Raw genomic sequence first — 18,719 nt, 5'->3', positions numbered from 1 at the left:
AGTGTGTCATTATTTATTATATTATTATTTATTATAAAACATTTATGATTTTTTTTGTTTTGAACTACAGGAAAAAGTTAATGCAGGACCACAAACAAATATTTGAGGTAGAAGAATGTATCCACATAAACTCAATATATTTCTGTGTGTATTTATGACTTATTAATTTAAACAAACAATTCTAAGCAGTCAGCCATCTTTTTGTTTTCTTTATGGACAAATTAATAAAAAAATGTATGTAGTTTCAGAAATGACCGTTACTCCTTTTTGTTGCCATTAGGAAGATAACCAATTGCAGCAATGAAATAAGAAAATATATAACAAACTGTATTTCAAGAAGGACACTTATCCTTTAAGTATACATAAAATGCTAAGAAAAAAATAGTATTTTATTCTTATACCATAAGTCATTGATTTATTTTCATTGCTTAGAGCCACTCTCCTTTGTATTCGACCTTTCTAAATCATTCATCTCTTTCCACTGAAATATTACGATCCCATTTACTTGCTACACTGCGTTGATAATGAAAGGTACAATGAGTGTGCGTCTTGAAAGCAGACCTGAAGAGGAGACCTAAATAATCTAACTTCAATAATCAGGCCTTCGATGAATATTAAAGTAACCTGTGTTCCCAGTATCCAGCTATGAGTTTGCTTAAACATATGTGTAAGAGCCATTTAGGCACATTATTTTATGGTAATGAATTATGGTTTTGTGAGCCAATTGAATATTCTTTTAATTGAACTTAAATGAGCTGAATAACTATGAATTATTATTATACTGTTTTTGTAACGTGTCATCTTGCTTATGGACAGCTCTAGTTTATGTTTTGTTATTATTTATACAAAGCAATAGTAGGGGCGTGCTCAGGTATAAATGACGCTGCCAGCATGACACAGCAGGAAGTCTAGAGAGGCAGTTGGAAAAAGTTTTTGACCGCACACATCCGTATGACCAAGGGATCTTGTTTGTTTATTTGTTTAAATACCGTGCAAATGTTGCACGTCGGCAGTGGGCCGCCAGCTGATCTATTGAACCTCTCAATAAAGCACCTGAATGGAATGAGCAAGGTATCTGATTTTTTTAATATACGCGAGTCAATACTCGAGCTCGCCTCCTAGACTAAGTGGCCTTTGAACATGGATTTTCTTTGGACAATTGGCCACTACAATAAGTCAAAAACTCACCGACAACGTCGTGAGGATTACTAGCGTGTAGGAACCTACAATCACTGGAATTGTCGGATGTGGATCTGATCGTCGCTACTGGAGCCGCGGCAGAAACGAAGTGGATCTGATCGTGGCTACTTGAGCAAAGGACCATTTGGATTATCCTCTACCGTGTGGACATGGACTGCAGGCTGTCACGCTACTCTGCATGCCTTTCCGTTGGAGTTCTAGCCACTTGGTAAAACAGCTGTTGTCTTTTGTTCAGCCAAATCAGCTGAATAATGTCGGAGGACAGCGCCACTGAGGGTGCGTTTACGGTCGACGCCCACAAGAGGGCAGCAAAACCAACAGAAAAGGCCATGGAGCAGCGGCTACAGCTCTGCATCAATGCAAGGAGAGGTAAATTAAGACAACTCACTGCCAAAATGAATGAAGTTGAGCCTTTAATGGGCAACACCTGTAACTTGATGGAAGTTATCTCAAAGATGAGACTTTTCAAGGTAATCTTTGAAGAGTTTAAAGACTGTAACTGCTCAGTTGTGCTTTTTATGGACGAAGAAGAAAAGAGCCATGAACAAGAGAACTAGTTTGAGCCTAAAACTCTGAGGTTTCACGACTTTATTAAATAATCTGATGTGTGGATTAATTGTGAGGAGCATTGCAAAGAAATACCACAAGCCTGCATTGATGATGTTTCTCATATGGACAGTATCTGTGGTGTCAAGATCCAGTAGAGCTAGTAGGGCTTCATCCTCTTCAACAGCATCCTCAGCACGATTAAGAGAGGAAGTAAAGCGTGCAGCTTTGGAAGCCAAGGCTGCCTCGCTAAAGCAAAGTCAAGCCTTGGCAGTTAAGGAGGCACATCTTCGGGCTGAGAAAGAAGAGCTGAAAATTAAAACAGCTTTAGCAGTGTCAAATGCTAAAATTTAAATATATGAAGAGTATGACGCACAGGATAAGAGTGATGCAATGAACACGTATTTGGACAATGCAAACACACGGCAGAAAGAAGACACACAAGAGCAAGCAGGACACAGCCATCCACTAATCCCAAGCAGTCATGTAAACCCATCAGATAGGTCTATTTCAGCACCTGGAGCTAGACCTAAAGCACCAAAGGCTCTGGACTCAAGTACATTAGCCAGTGGGGCACATCAGCGACAAAGTGACTATGAAAAGGACATATGCAAAGTAATCAAGAAGCAGACTGATATAACAGAAATGCTTGTGAAACATCAGCAGCTCGCCCTTCTCCCACAGCGTGATATTCCTGTTTTTTATGGTGACTTGCTCGACTTCAGATCTTTTCTTAAGGCATTCCAACACACAGTCAGCTGCAGATAAGATGTACTTCCTGGAACAGTATACAAGAGGTGATCCCAAAGACATTGTAAAAAGCTGCCAGCATATGCCCCCCGACCGTGGTTTTCAGAGAGCCATGGACATGTTGGAAGACCGCTACGGCAACCCACTGAAGATTGCCACCGCTTTGATGGAAAAGGTGCTAAAATGGCCGCAAATAAAACCAGAGGACTCACAAGCACTCAACAAGTTTTCCCTATTCCTTTTAAATTGCAGAAACGCCCTGGAGGATGTGAATTACATGGAGGAGCTGGATAACCCTACAAATATGAGAGTTATCGTCTCGAAGTTACCCTATAAATTCATAGAAAGATGGAAGGTGCTGGCATTCAAGATCCAAGAAAGGAACCAGAGAAGAGTGAGATTCAAAGACTTGGTCGACTTTGTGGATAAACAAGCCAAAATCCTGGCTGACCCTCTCTTTGGTGACCTGAAGGGATCTGCTGCCGAAGCGAAAAACAGGAACGTTTTACAAATGGAGAAAAATACCAGGAGTGAAAGGATTAAAGGAAGCATCTTTGCAACCAGTGTGGCCACATCAACAGAGGAAGATAATTGCAAACCACTGACAGTAAATAGCAGGACGTCAAGTAATGTTGCCTTCATGAAGCCATGTTTGTTCTGCAAAAAGGACCACGCACTATTGGAGTGCCATCAGATTGCAGAAAAACCTCATAAAGACAAGGTGGATTTTATATGGAAATCTGGACTATGTTTTGGATGCCTAGTTAAAGGCCACGTGAGTAAAGACTGCAAAAAGAGAATGACATGCCAAACATGTTCAGAAAGACACCCAAGCTTGCTGCACATTCACAAAAAAGACAATGTTTCCAATCATGCACGTGCAGAAAGTCAAAGGTGGCAGGTCAGACAACACAGTAGTTTCAAGTGCACTGGTGAGCTTAAACCAGGAGACTACTACCTGTGAAGGGGCCGGAGATAGATGTGTTCTTGCTATTCTTCCAGTCTACATCAAAGCAAAGAAAGGAAGCAAGCTTGTGAAAACCTACGCCTTCGTGGACCCTGGGAGCTCGGCAACATTTTGCACAGACTCTTTAGCAAGGCAGCTAAACCTGCAGGGAAAAGGAGCGCAGCTTGTCCTAATAACATTGAGCTCAACCAAACAAGTGAAAAGTTCTCTGCTGAGAGATTTGGAGATCTGTGGAATCAAAGAAGATAAGTTTATCAGCTTAAAAAAGGTTTTCACGCAAAAGAGCATCCCAGTAACAAAGGATCATATTCCTCTTCAGAAAGACATTGAAAAATGGCCACACCTTCAGGAAGTAGAGCTGCCGTGCATCGCTGCTGAGATAGGACTCCTAATTGGAAATGACGTGTATGAAGCTTTCGAGCCATGGAAAGTCATTCACAGTCAGAACAACGGCCCATATGCCGTAAAGACGGTCCTTGGCTGGACTATTAACGGCCCACTTAAAGAACAAGACAGTGAGCCAGAGGACGGTGAGCAGCACCAAGTCACAATCAACCGGATTGCAGTAGAGACTGTGGAAAGGCTACTCATACAGCAATACAATGCAGACTTTCCTGAGCATTGCTACAGCGACAAACTGGAAATGTCACGAGAAGACAACACATTCATCAGCTCTGTGTCCAGCTCAATCCCTCATGCTGAAGGACATTATTACATCAATCTACCTACAAAGACATCATTGGTCAGCTTGCCAAACAATAAGTATGCTGCAGTGCAGAGAGCAATTAACCTAAAGAAGAGAATTCCACCAGGAATACACAGACTGTATTAGTGACCTGCTAAACAAGGGATATGCAGTCAAGGTGCCAGAGACACAACTGAGCCGGCAAGACGACAGAGTGTGGTATATCCCACACCATGGTGTGTACCACCCACAAAAGAAAAAACTCCGGGTAGTCTTTGACTGTGCCGCAAGTTTCCATGGAACTTCAATCGATAACGAATTGCTTCAGGGTCCTGACCTTACAAGCTCCCTCATCGGAGTCCTGACACGTTTTAGACAAGAGCATTTTGCAATGATGGCAGACATAGAAGCCATGTACCACCAAGTCAGAGTCCCAGAAGAGGATACATACCTCCTATGCTTTTTGTGGTGGCCTAATGGAGACCTCACACAAGAAATGGTTGATTACGAAATGGTTGTACACATTTTCGGCGTCACCTCGTCTGCCAGCTGTGCTAACTTTGCCTTAAGAAGAGCAGCAGAAGAAAACAGGACTGCGGCATCAACTCAGGCCGTAGAGACAGTTCTGAGGAACTTTTACGTTGATGACTGTTTAAAGTCGGTCAGTAGTGACTCTGAAGCCATTGCCCTCAGCAAAGACCTCATGTCCTTGTGCACCTCAGGAGGCTTTCACCTTACCAAATGGACAAGCAATAGCCGAGCCCTCTTGAAAACTATTTCAGAGAGTGAAAGAGCCAAGGAAGTAAAAGACCTAAATCTGGCTAAAGAGGCCCTGCCTGTCGAAAGAGCACTCGGCATAGAATCAGATTCATTCAAGTTCATAGTCAACATCAGCCTGAGAGCAGCCACAAGAAGAGGAGTGTTGTCAGTGGTAAGCTCCATCTATGACCCACTAGGATTCCTTACCCCAGTTGTGCTCCCAGCTAAGATCTTTCTCCAGCAACTATGCAAGGAAAAGCTTACATGGGATGAGGACATTCCTGATGGGCTTGCACAATACTGGAGCACCTGGTTAAGCCAACTACCACAGCTTTCCAACTTTTTAGTTAGGAGGTGCATCAAGCCTGAGGGATTTGGAAGTATTGCTACTGCACAGCTACACCACTTCTCAGATGCCAGTGAGAGTGTTTATGGATCGGTGTCATTCCTGAAGCTGAAAAACAAGGAAGGCCTTGTGCATTGTGCCTTTATGATGGGAAAGGCAAGGGTCGCTCCACTAAAGCAAATTACCATCCCACGTATGGAGTTAATTGCTGCTGTACTAGCTGTAAAGATGGACAGACTGCTCAGAAAGGAGCTCCAGTTAGAACTACAAGAATCAGTGTTTTGGATCGACAGTACTGCTGTCTTGAAGTACATAGCAAATGAGGCCCTACGTCTAAAGACCTTCGTGGCCAATAGGGTTGCTGTAATACATGAAGAAACAAAGGTGGATCAATGGAGGTACATCAACACCGCAGAAAATCCAGCTGATTGTGCCTCTCGTGGTATCACAGCAGAGCAGTTTGTGGCCAGACAGAGTTGGATGGAAGGGCCAGCGATCCTAAAAGACCCAGACTACAAATGGCCTGAAAAACAGGACAGTGTGAAACTCCCTGAGGAGGACAATGAGGTGAGAAAACCTGTCTTCATGCACCGTATAGACGTTGTTGAAGGCATGGACGCATTGGACAAGCTAATGCGCTACTATTCAAGCTGGTATCGTCTGAAAAGAGCCATCGCATGGATGCTCAAACTAAGAAAAGGTCTCCTGATTCTAGGTAAAAGACGTCAAGAATTGGAGGTGCGTATCCACAAAGACGACGAAGATTCAAACGGGCAAAGGGCCAAAAACGAAAAAAAAACGAAAAAACACTGGTCAAAGGTAATAGTCCCATTCGGAGACCCAGTGCTGCTGGATGGCGTTCTGAGAGTTGGAGGTCGACTCAGTAAATCTGCTATGCCCGAAGAATCAAAGCACCCCATAATCATGCCCAACAAGATGCATCCTTCAACGCTGCTTCTGCAAGATATACACGAAAGAGTCGGACATTCAGGAAGAAACTACATGCTTTCCCGTCTGCGCCAGAGATTTTGGATTCCTGCTGCAAATTCAGCAGTAAGAAAAATCCTGTCTAGGTGTGTGACATGCAAAAAATGACAGGCAAAGAGTCAAGGACAAAAGATGGCAGATTTACCTTCAGACAGACTGCTTCCAAACAAACCACCCTTCACCAATGTAGGTGTGGATTATTTTGGGCCTAAAGAGGTCGCAGCATCGTTAAAAGATATGGAGTATTGTTTACATGTATGACTACCCGAGCCATACACCTAGAGGTCGCTCACACACTTGACACAGACTCCTGTATAAATGCTCTGCGTCGCTTCATGTGCAGAAGGGGCCAAGTGTAGCTTATGAGATTCGACAACGGCACCAACCTAGTCAGCGCAGACAAAGAATTACGGGCAGCTATGCAGCAGTGGAATCAAGCCAAAATGCAGGAAGCTCTTGCTCAGAAAGGAATCCAGTGGATTTTCAACCCTCCTGCTGGACCTCACTTCGGTGGAGTATGGGAGAGGCAGGTGAAATCCGTAAAGAAGGTCTTAAAGTCTGTCCTTCATGAGCAAACAATTGACGACGAGTGTCTCCAGACTGTGTTGTGTGAAGTTGTGGCCATACTTAATGACAGACCTTTAACCACATCATCTGATGACCCAAATGACATTGAACCGCTGACGCCAAATCATCTGCTGTTATTAAAGAAACAGCCATTGCTTCCTCCAGGACTGAGCTGAAAGGATGACTGCTACACACGTCGCAGATGGAAGCAGACGCAGTACATATCAGACCTGTTCTGGAAAAGGTGGGTGTGAGTACCTGCCTGACCTACAGGAGCGTCAAAAATAGACTAAAGTGAAGCAGAATCTAGCACCAGGGCACATTGTCATGTTCCTGGACGACAACGCCCCTCGGAGCTCGTGGCTTCTGGGAAGAGTCGTGCAGACCATCACAGACTCTAAAGGACTGGTTCGTAGAGTACTGGTTAAAACAAAATCCAGTACTTTGGAGAGGCCTGTGGAAAGACTTTGCCTAATTTGTGAATGGGACACTTGATTTTGCCTTTAAAAAAATATATATATAATTATTTTTTTTTACATAAAATACGTATATTTAGTTTGTTTATGGAAAACCCATGTCAAGGGGTGTAGGTGAATTCCTCCCCCAAAAGTAAATGCAAACGTTGTTTGTTAGGAGTATAATTGAGCTATTATTAGCCATATGTTTGTTTGGAAATGACTCTTGTTATTATTATTAATTATAAGTCTTCCCGCCTTATAATTTAGGGGCCGGAATTGTAAGAGCCATTTAGGCACATTATTTTATGGTAATGAATTATGGTTTTGTGAGCCAATTGAATATTCTTTTAATTGAACTTAAATGAGCTGAATAACTATGAATTATTATTATATTGTTTTTGTAACGTGTCATCTTGCTTATGGACAGCTCTAGTTTATGTTTTGTTATTATTTATACAAAGCAATAGTAGGGGCGTGCTCAGGTATAAATGACGCTGCCAGCATGACACAGCAGGAAGTCTAGAGAGGCAGTTGGAAAAAGTTTTTGACCGCACACATCCGTATGGCCAAGGGATCTTGTTTGTTTATTTGTTTAAATACCGTGCAAATGTTGCACGTCGGCAGTGGGCCGCCAGCTGATCTATTGAACCTCTCAATAAAGCACCTGAATGGAATGAGCAAGGTATCTGATTTTTTGAATATACGCGAGTCAATACTCGAGCTCGCCTCCTAGACTAAGTGGCCTTTGAACATGGATTTTCTTTGGACAATTGGCCACTACAATATGTGTGTGCTTAATTACTTTGTATCAAATAGTAGCAGTCTGTATAACAAGAAGCTGGAAATATGAGAAGTGAAGCATTTGTATTAAGAGTAGTGGAGATGTGAGAGATGAGATATCCTTATTTGGACACCGCGTGGCAAACATCTGGAAGGCAGCAGAGTAAAATGTGTGTGCGTTCTGTCAAAGAGTCCTACTGTATATGTTTTCTGTAAAGTTCTACTATTTCTCGCATTGCTGTAGGACTACTTAAGAGCAGAGGTATTGTTTTCTTCGTTATTATTGATATTAAAGTAACTTTCATGTATTACTTGTATTAGCCAACTATAAACAACTATATTTTAGACATATCTTAAAAATGCCAAGGGTGTGTGGAGCTGTGTGTATTGAACTGATGGGGAGGGGGCCGGAGAAAAGGAAGTCTATGCAAAATACTTCAAACTTAAGAGACTCTTATTTCAGGGTCGCCTCGGCTGGCTCGCGCTGATTCGTTGCGACAGGCCATCGTTTTTGTATCTCCCAATGGATGACCGCTATGGGAGGAGCATCCAAAACAACTCCTCCCGTTGGAATTACATGTAGCCCTGTTGTGCCCTTGGTCCGGTCTCTTTATCCTCCTGCTGCCAAGATAGTAAGATCTCCCAGCACTAGGAACAGAGCAGGAGTACTCCTTAACCCTCCGGTATCACTGGACGTTTTTGTCCATATGGGTCATTTTTCACTTTTCATTTTGTAATAACTTTGGTTGTGCTGGTGCAAATGGCCTGATTTTTTGTAACAAGGCTATTTTCTCGATCTATTTTGGAATTCCAATTTCAATTATTTTTCAAATCAGTCTTTAATTCACTGTGTAACAAATCGACTACGCAAATTAGTCATTCGAGACAAAAATGTCCACTGCAAAAGACTTTGATAAAAACATTATATTAAAAGTTTTTTTTTACAACTTTATTGGGTTCAATCTTTAAAGCAACTTCCGCCCTAATAGAAAATACCAAAAATGTAATCATTTTCAGGATTTTAACCCTTTAAATGGCATTTTGAATACATGAAACAGCTTTTTTTTTTCATGATGAAAACAGAGAAAATTAGTTATTTTCCAAAAAATACATATCTGGGGACTGGCAGTTTTTTTTTCATAACAGTCTTGGATATGTCAAAGATTAGCAACAAAATGGATTTTTTTGCATTGTTAGTTTTTGCACAAAATCAGATTGAACAAAAAAGTTACAAATTAGTCATTCGGGACAAAAATGTCCACTTCCAAAAACTGCTCTAAAATGACAACAGATTAATATTTTTTTTAACTTTTTGGGGTTAAATCTTTCAATGAACTTCAGTCCTGATCAAAAATACCAAATGTTAAATTATGTTCAGGATTTTAACCCTTGAACTGCCAGTTTGAAAACATGAATTTGCGTTTTCTATGAAAAACATGCACAAAAAGGCAGTTATTTTCCATATAATAAATGTTGGGGGGGGGGTCGGCTTTTTTTTTTTTAACACAGTCTTGGATATGTCAAAGATTAGCAACAACATTGATTGTGGTTGATTATTAGTTTTTGCACAGAATCAGATTAAACAAAAAAGTCACACATTAACCACTCGCGGACAAAAATGTCCCATCCACTCTCATTATAACCACATCTTTTGATCTCTCCGCCATACCGGTATAAAATCATGCATTTTGTAATGTCAGGGTTTTATATTGGAGGAAAATAGTTAGATTTGTCCTTTTTACTGTAAAAACCAGATGTGACATTTTACCATTGAATTACATGCTTGTCATTCCTTGGTTTCTTTGCCTGTTGTATAATGGGGCCCTGACAGCTGTGTGTGTGTGTGTGTGTGTGTGTGTGTGTGTGTGTGTGTGTGTGTGTGTGTGTGTGTGTGTGTGTGTGTGTGTGTGTGTGTGTGTGTGTGTGTGTGTGTGTGTGTGTGTGTGTGTGTGTGTGTGTGTGTGTGTGTGTGTGTGTGTGTGTGTGTGTGTGTGTGTGTGTGTGTGTGTGTGTGTGTGTGTGTGTGTGTGTGTGTGTGTGTGTGTGTGTGTGTGTGTGTGTGTGTGTGGACAACAATATACAGTAGATTTGGTTTACAGCAAGTCGCAGTTTTCGCCTCATATCTTTCTTTCTTTCTCTCACTCCCTCATTCCCAAACTCATAAACACACATATTATACCTCCTTATACCTTGTATGTGTGTGAGTGATTGTGTGTGAGAAGGAGACAGGAGTAAGTGTGCTCATGAAGTTTTGTTTTTCATTTGTGCTGTTTCATGTGTCTTTGAGGTAAACAGATGTATGATCTTGACCCAGCTTGACCTTGATGTTTTGAATTGTTTGAACTTCAAAGTCCTTTGATAATGTCAAACAGACATACACAGCGATACATACACTCCTTGAAGTAAATAAAAACACCTGGCTGCAAAGCCAAAGCTTCAAATATGTGTAGTTTGGCTGGATGGTCATTTCATTCCTGTGATACGCAACAACCAGTAAGATGAAGAGGAGATTCTCTGTGGGACAAGAGGTCTCATGCAGCCCGTAACTTCAGCTGCAGGACTCATCCTCTGAAGCAAAAACTAATAATCAACCAAAATCAATGTTGTTGCTAATCTTTGACATATCCAAGACTGTGTTAAAAAAAAAAGCCGACCCCCTCCAACATTTATTATATGGACAAGAACTGCCTTTTTGTGCATGTTTTTCATGTTTTCAAACTGGCAGTTCAAGGGTTAAAATGCCGAACATAATTTAACATTTGGTATTTTTGATCAGGACTGAAGTTGATTGAAAGATTTAACCCCAAAAAGTTTTAAAAAATATTAAAATTAATAATAATTAATAATTAAAAATTATTCTGTTGTCATTTTAGAGCAGTTTTTGGAAGTGGACATTTTTGTCCCGAATGACTAATTTGTAACTTTGTTGTTCAATCTGATTTTGTGCAAAGATTAATAATGCAAAAAAATCCATTTTGTTGCTAATCTTTGACATATCCAAGACTGTGATAAAAAAAAAAGTGCCAGTCCCCAGATATGTATTTTTTGGAAAATAACTAATTTTCTCTGTTTTCATCATGAAAAAAAACAGCGGTTTCATGTATTCAAAATGGCATTTAAAGGGTTAAAATCCTGAAAATGATTACATTTTTGGTATTTTCTATTAGGGCGGAAGTTGCTTTAAAGATTGCACCTAAAAAAGTTGTGAAAAAAACCTTTTAATATAATGTTTTTATCAAAGTCTTTTGCAGTGGACATTTTTGTCTCGAATGACTAATTTGCGTAGTCCAATCGAATGATACCGGAGGGTTAAATTGTATTGTTGTTGTTTACCATTAAAACAGATTATTGTTTATCCTTTATCCTGGTGTTTCGAATTCCTTCTTTTATAATTTGACCAGCTCATCAAGGGACGCGCGGAGCCGAGGTGGGCTTCAGACCACCGTTCTAAGTGCTCCAAGAATATGTATGAGGCCTGACTCAAACACTACTCAATCACGTTGTGAGGCTTTAGAAAGCGTCAGTAGGTAAATGATTTGCATCTGTGGCAGCAGCCATGAGAGGGAAAAGAGTCAGAAAGAAGAGCCAATTTGCTTCATTTCACCTTGTGTTTGTGTGTTTACAACTTTGCTTGTCTGTGTTCTGGTGTTATTTTAGAACCGGTACGGGATCTAAGTATCCTTTTAATCAATTATATCCAAAGAGAGGTACTTCAGCAGTTTTAAGCGTGCATGCTTTTGTAGAAATGACTGTGAAGTAGCTTAGCAGATTTTGTGGGAAAAACTATATATACATTTTTCACAGATATTTCCACATATTTCTATTTAGCAAGCAACTTAACAACCAAATTATAATACTAATATGAGCAATGCTGATCTAAAGTACATCAATAAACAGTATGAGCTAGCTTACACTAGGCTTGTGAGAGTGCATTAAACCTTGTTAGCAAGTGAACAGAGAAGATGAAATACAGTGGATACATAACCGTTAGCCATATGTGTAAACTAGAACTAGCCTAGTAGAGAAATGGTTAAAAGCTAGCTTAATGATCTCTAAAAGAGCAGATAGGCCTAGTTAGCTACAATTAGGCCAATGCACTTTCAGATCACTTTTAACTGCAGTGTTATACTTTTGTTAAGTCTTAATTTGGGTGTGTACCATGGGCGTCGCCTGGGGTAGGTTTTTTTTTATTTAGCCCCGGACAAATTCTCCCTCAATAATATAATACATTAACCGTACTTTACCTAGAGGACGGCAGGACTGTAATTTCCCGTGTTCAGTGAATGCAACAGAGGCAAGACACCACCAGACCAATCAGAGAGTTGCATGGAAATAAACGTGTTTTATTGGCTGACAGGTACGTAGGCGGAGTTTCTGAAGATGGACATTTTTAATAAAAAAGACGGCAATTCTCAAGTGGTGGCTCACACAACAACCCCAGAGCCACCACCTGGGCCAGGTGAACAAGGTATGTAAATGTCAGTACACTTACAAGTTATGTCAACATGTAAGCAAAGCATAAATTATAGCTACGTTGACGTTACTTTGAATCGCGCGGGTAAGCTAAACCGTTAGCAAGTAGCTATAGCTAGCCAGATATATTAAATAAACACTTTGTCATACAATCTAAATGTAATGTTTTTTAGCGTTACCTGGGGATTTCAAAGAAAGCTCTGGGAAATGTTGACTTACTGTTCAACATGAAGCTAGAAGCTACCTTACATTACACAGTTGATCCGGAGTCCTGTCAGTTAAAGTATTTCATAGTTATCTTAGCTAAGCATCAACCTAGCACTGAAATATATGGATGTTATGTGACATTTCTGAGAAAAAGTCAGCTGAAATGGTGGCATAGTTGCCACTGCTTTACGTGTCGACAACATGTTTGAACGTATTTGCAGCAGTAAATGTGGCTGTTTGGCCACTGACGTTGCCATAACAACACCTGAATTGAAATGTGCAACCTCTTTTTGTGACAGATTTTTGCATGAAATTATAATTCTTCTGATTGATATTCCTATTGACAGCTAGTTTCTATGTGAACATAATGAGATGGACAGCCAGCTAACAAGCTTTTTATACAAATATTTCAGATCAAAGCTAATCCAGTGGGGCTCCTGAAAGGGGGCAAGGGACACTATGCTCCTAAATATTAAGCCTTGACCCCCATCTTAAAATTGATATGATCAAAAAATGATCTGCATTGTCGGAGGCCTTTTTTCTTCACTATCATGTCAAATTGTACAGCTTTCCTTAGTTTTGAATGCAGAAAGATGACCATATTAGAGTATTAAGTGAAAATGACTATATTAAAGTGTTAAGTGAATTACTCAAACTGTATTTGTATAGGAATGATTCTGTCCTATTGGCAGATAACTACTCTTAATAGTGATATCTACAAGAGGTTTCCAATGTAAATTTAACTATTTTCAATTGGTTAGTATTACATTTTGTGACAGTGTGGTGACACTCATTTTAATGAAGACACATTTGTGTATCTTGAAATTCATTTATTTGACAGAGCTGGAAACTGATTGACTTACATACTTGTTTGTGTTTACCTACACAGTCATCACAGATGAGCCAAACAGAGTAGAGGATGAAGAAAGGGGAACAGGAGAAAGGGACACACAAGAAGGAGATACAACAGACAAGAACGACAATGGAGACAACAATGAACAGGAACACCAGAACAGACAAGAGTCAATGGGTAACATGACTGATTTAGGGACTGCAGATACAGGGCCAAGGCAAGTGAGACATCACTGCTTTCCATCCAGCATGTTTGGCCAGCAAAAGAGGTAATTTCAACCGCAAACAGCAAGTGATGAGGGATTATTATTTCCTCCTTCCATCCCTGTTTTCTGTTTAATCTGATTACTAACAACTTCTAATAATTTGACATAGTTTATGATTTAATTGGAAAATGAAGTGTTTTTAAATAATAAACCCGTTTCTGATTCTTTGATTTCTTTTTGACATATGGGTGTTGAGAGATGTATCCATATCTCTTAATGTTGCTCTCAAAGTGCACAAGATTGATGCTTTTAACTTCAATATTTAAAAAAAATCTTCCTGGGGGACCCCAGAGGAGGTGAGTTCCCCCCAAAATAGCACTTTATCTCTGCTTATGTAACTCCGGTGTAGTGTCCCCTCGTCAACAGATCACTCAGAGCTGATTACTTTCCTGCATTTCAATGGACAGCATATACAAAGGACACGTGAGCTGCATTGCTTAAGAGATCCTCACATGCTATCTCTTTTACAAAATAAGTGTCCAGTCAACAACAAAACATCAGTGATCGTATAGTGGTAGTATATTTTTCACAAGCAATGTGAAATAATTAAACTTATACAAACTCATATAAAACTCACATACCTGCGTTGATCTCCTGGAGTGTCTCTACTCTTTCTTCTCCACATCTCTTGTCCACCATCAGAGATTGCAAACATTTCAGAAACAGCTAGAGGTAGGAGACAAACAACTTGTTCGCTGGGCATGTCAAAAACCTCCCTGCTTTGATCAAGACTTTAGGAAGCCTTTCAGCCCCTCTAGCAAAGGGACTGGAAAGCAAGCTTTGAAAATTCAGTACATCTACATGCTTGTCATGTTCAAGACACTGCTCTCAACCACTCAGGGCCTGTACAAATCCCTGCAGAAAGAAACAATTGACTTGGTGCAGGCAGTAGATTACAAAACAGCAGTTGAGAACACACTGAAAAGTTACCGAAGTAACGAGAAAGCACGAGGTCTATGACAAGACCAAGGCCCTGTGCAATGATCTTGATATTCCCGAAACTGTGACACAGAGGAAGAAGCATAGAAACATGGAAGACTTTGTAGTCGAGGCATCATGTGGAGCAATGTGAAACATTAAACATAAATAAACTGGTGTACAAAACTCACATACCTGCATTTCAATGGACAGCATAAAAGGACATGTGAGCTGGGTTCTGGTGCTCAGATTAGCTATTGATGATCACGTTGATAAATCATATAAAACAAATAGCCAATCTCACAAAAACAAGCTGCTGTGACTGTGAGCATTAAACATTAAACTAAACAAACGGTACGTTATTATCTTTATAAAATAAAAACATACATTTTGTCCACCGAGATAATACAGGCACCTTACCCTCAAGAGATCCTCACGTGCTATGAGAATCTCCTACAATCCTTTGCCGTAACAAAGCTAATGCAGGCACACGTTTGTGACACCAGATGGCAGAGATGGGGACTCGAGTTTGTGACTCGGACTCGAGTCGCACTTAAGTCGCACACACAGAGACTTCAGACTTGACTCTAGAGGCTTCTCAATACTCACATTTCCCCTCCTCGGTTCCCCTCCTCGAGACTTAGACCCGCCCACAGGAGATGCGAGGAGGGGAACCGAGGAGAGAGGAGGGGAAGCAGCAGACGTTTAAAGAAATGAGAACTCCTCTCCTCTGAGCGGTCATTTTAAAGAGACGACCGTTCATTATTACGTGGCAACAGCTGCATCAGCTGTCGAGTGTTTTGTCATAGCGCTGTATCTCTGTTAGATCAGCTGAACATTGTTCCCCCACATATTTACTTTGAATTCATTGAGAGTGCGGTATAATGAGACAATAACAGGCTACAGATGCGGACAAACACACACAAATATATTTATATAAATATATACAATTTAAAGTATGAGAGCACTCTCATAATAACGTAACACAATCAGAGACTGGATATATCCCCCCCTCTCTCTGGTCGCTGAAATGGGGAATTGAAATTACGGGCCAAAAGTTGTATTTACAAGTAAGTAAGTAATTAAAAGTAAGCAGAGGACACCAAACCAACTGAGACCCGTCTGTCCGCCGCATTTACGCACTGTACAACACACACCTACACACTGTACCACACACATACCTACATACTGTACCACACACACCTACAGCTCCTAAAGCATAAGCCGTTGTGTATTTTATTATGTGAAGCAATGGTCTTAGAAAAATATCGACTCTTTGTTTGTAGATATCTACTAAACTAAAGCAAATAAAGAGAGTAGGCCTGTTATACTGAGTGATATATATTATACACACTGCTCTGCTTTCTGCATGGACCTTACAGCTGTTCTCTCTGGAAACATCGCGACACGATGAGAGCAGTTTCTACAATAATATCCAGGGGATGCATGCATAGCTGTCATTGGCTGAGATAAGTCCGGCCGTAGGTCACGCCTCCACCGTTCCCGGAAATGCATCCGTGGAGGAACCATCAGTGTATCCTCGGGCTGCTTCTCAGGTCGATTAAATGAAATCCTTGCTTCCCTCACTTGCGTCGTTTCCCTGCGTTTAGTCCCTCCCACCAGGGAAGCATGGAGGGACGCAAGGAAACCACGAGAAGCAGGGAAATGAGTTTTAAGAGCAATGGGACGTCCTTTCCTCCGGAGCGTCACGTGAAGCGACGTCCGTTTGTGATGACGCTGCACAGCTGATCGTCTGACAGCAGCTCTGTCCCCGTTATTTCCACACACCCCCGCCTCTGTTAGCACACATTTACTGACACAAACATTTGTATCATCTGTTGTAGACCCCAATAAATAAAATAAAATAAGAACTAATTCTCAAAAAAGATAAACGCCATTCTTAAAATGTATAAACGAACAATAGTTTGATTAATATTGATTAGAGTGCACAATAGAAATAAAATAATTGAGAGAAGAAAAAGAGATATGTTATCTATCAAAACCCAGTTAGATTAACATTCATTGGATTGCACACTTTGTGTGTTTGTGTGGATATGTAGCAAATTAACATTTCAATAGCACTTAATGACTGACTGAATGGAAATGACAATAAATGAAAATGTAAAACGAAAAAAGCGATCATGAAAATGTTTCCAAAAAATGAATTAAATGATTTTTGACCACTTTGTTGTTCAGATATATCACATATTTGTAACTAAATGATACATGCATTGAAACAAAACACGTTATAAACTGAGGAGTGACTCCCGTGAGGTTCATGTATTTTCTTCACTCTGCTCTCATGTCAAGAAGCATCAGATCAGTGCATGCACTGCCTCGTCCAATCAGTGAGCGATACACAGTAAGGGGGCGGGGTGAGTATCTGAGGATTTCATCGGAGGATGGTCTGGTGGTTCCTCGGTTATCGCTCCTCGATCCTCGGTCCTCCGGCAGAAATAAGAGCCATGGGACGGTACTCAAGATGGCGCAGGCAAATCAACTTCCGGTGAGACCGAGGAGCGAGGAAATGAAAATAGTCGACCTGAGAAGCAGCCTCGGTTATAGCTCCTCCAGAGAGCCTCCTCGACGCTCGATGCTCGGTCCTCGGTGTGCATTTAGAGAAATGAGACGTCCTTCAAAATGGCGCTCTGAAATTCATTTCCGGGTCACTACCGGAGGAGTCGAGCAGTCGAGGAGGGGAAATTTGAGTATTGAGAAGCCTCTTTGGACTCCTGCTCAAAAGACTTCGGACTTGACTTGGACTCGTGTTTTGGGACTCGTGAACAATCATTGTGTTTTCTATTTTTGGCGTATTAAAGGTGGGGTAGGTAAGTTTGAGAAACCAGCTCGAGATCGCTAGAATTTGAAAATAAAACAACCGGAGAAAATCTGCCACTTCCTCACAGAGCCCCTCCTCCAACACACACGAACGCGCACATGACCAATGAGGGCACAAGATAAGTTTGTGCCCCGATGGGAGGCTGACAGGCAGGTAGGCCATCCAGTTACTTTAGCCGGGCCGGCTATCGGGATGTTAAGAGCATTCCATGTAGTATAACAAAAAGTGTATCTCGAGCCGGTTTCTCAAACTTACCTACCCCACCTTTAACATTAACATCATGGTAACACCATGCCGACCGGCGGCACACCTGCAGCTTAGCTTGCTACTAGCTTTGTAACTGAATATTTGAAAAGATGAGTGAATGTTTGCTTGTCACACTTGTTTGCGTTGAGTGGCGTTGACATCCAACTCTTGACATGACATAAAAAAGGTCGGTAACGTTAATCATTACGTTCCGCTGCCACCATCTACTGGCTAACGTTAAACGTAGAAAAATACATAGTTACATACATAAATACATCTGTCGGTTTATAGGCAGGTTACAGGTTTATTGTTGACCACGTAACGTTAATGTTACAGGTTTATCAGGTTACCATTACACTGGGTTTGAGTGAGAGGATAGAGGAATATGTTTATTTATAGTAGACTTAAAAGATGTAATTAGAGACCGAGTGTAATTAAACAATACGGTTGCAGAGGTCACATTTTAAAAATGTTGTCCACTGGCCAAATGGCTAGCCTAGTGAATGTTTAAATGTTACCAGCCACTCAATAGATTGCCATTGTTATTTGTGGCTGGTGCGTGCAACATACAGTACCAGCCACTTGCATGATTTACCAGCATTTGGCTGGTAAATGGTGTTAATGGTAGATATCTCTTTTGGAACAGGTCATGTTTTAATATCACCAGTTCAGTATATTTCAGATAATATTGCAGCAATAGTTTTTTAGTTGCAAATGGCACAGAACAAATGTTTACTTTTAAGTACTTTTAACACAGTTTCCCTGATTAATAAAGTATTTGTGATACTGATTTCTGATTCTGAAGTGTTTTGCTTATAAGTTGTTTGCATTTAGCTAAAGTGTGATGTTTTTCCTCATATTGCATTGCAATAG

This window comes from Gymnodraco acuticeps, unplaced genomic scaffold (assembly GCF_902827175.1).
Source record: "Gymnodraco acuticeps unplaced genomic scaffold, fGymAcu1.1, whole genome shotgun sequence".
NCBI classification, from domain to species: domain Eukaryota; kingdom Metazoa; phylum Chordata; class Actinopteri; order Perciformes; family Bathydraconidae; genus Gymnodraco; species Gymnodraco acuticeps.
Note: the sequence above shows the minus strand (reverse complement) of the source record.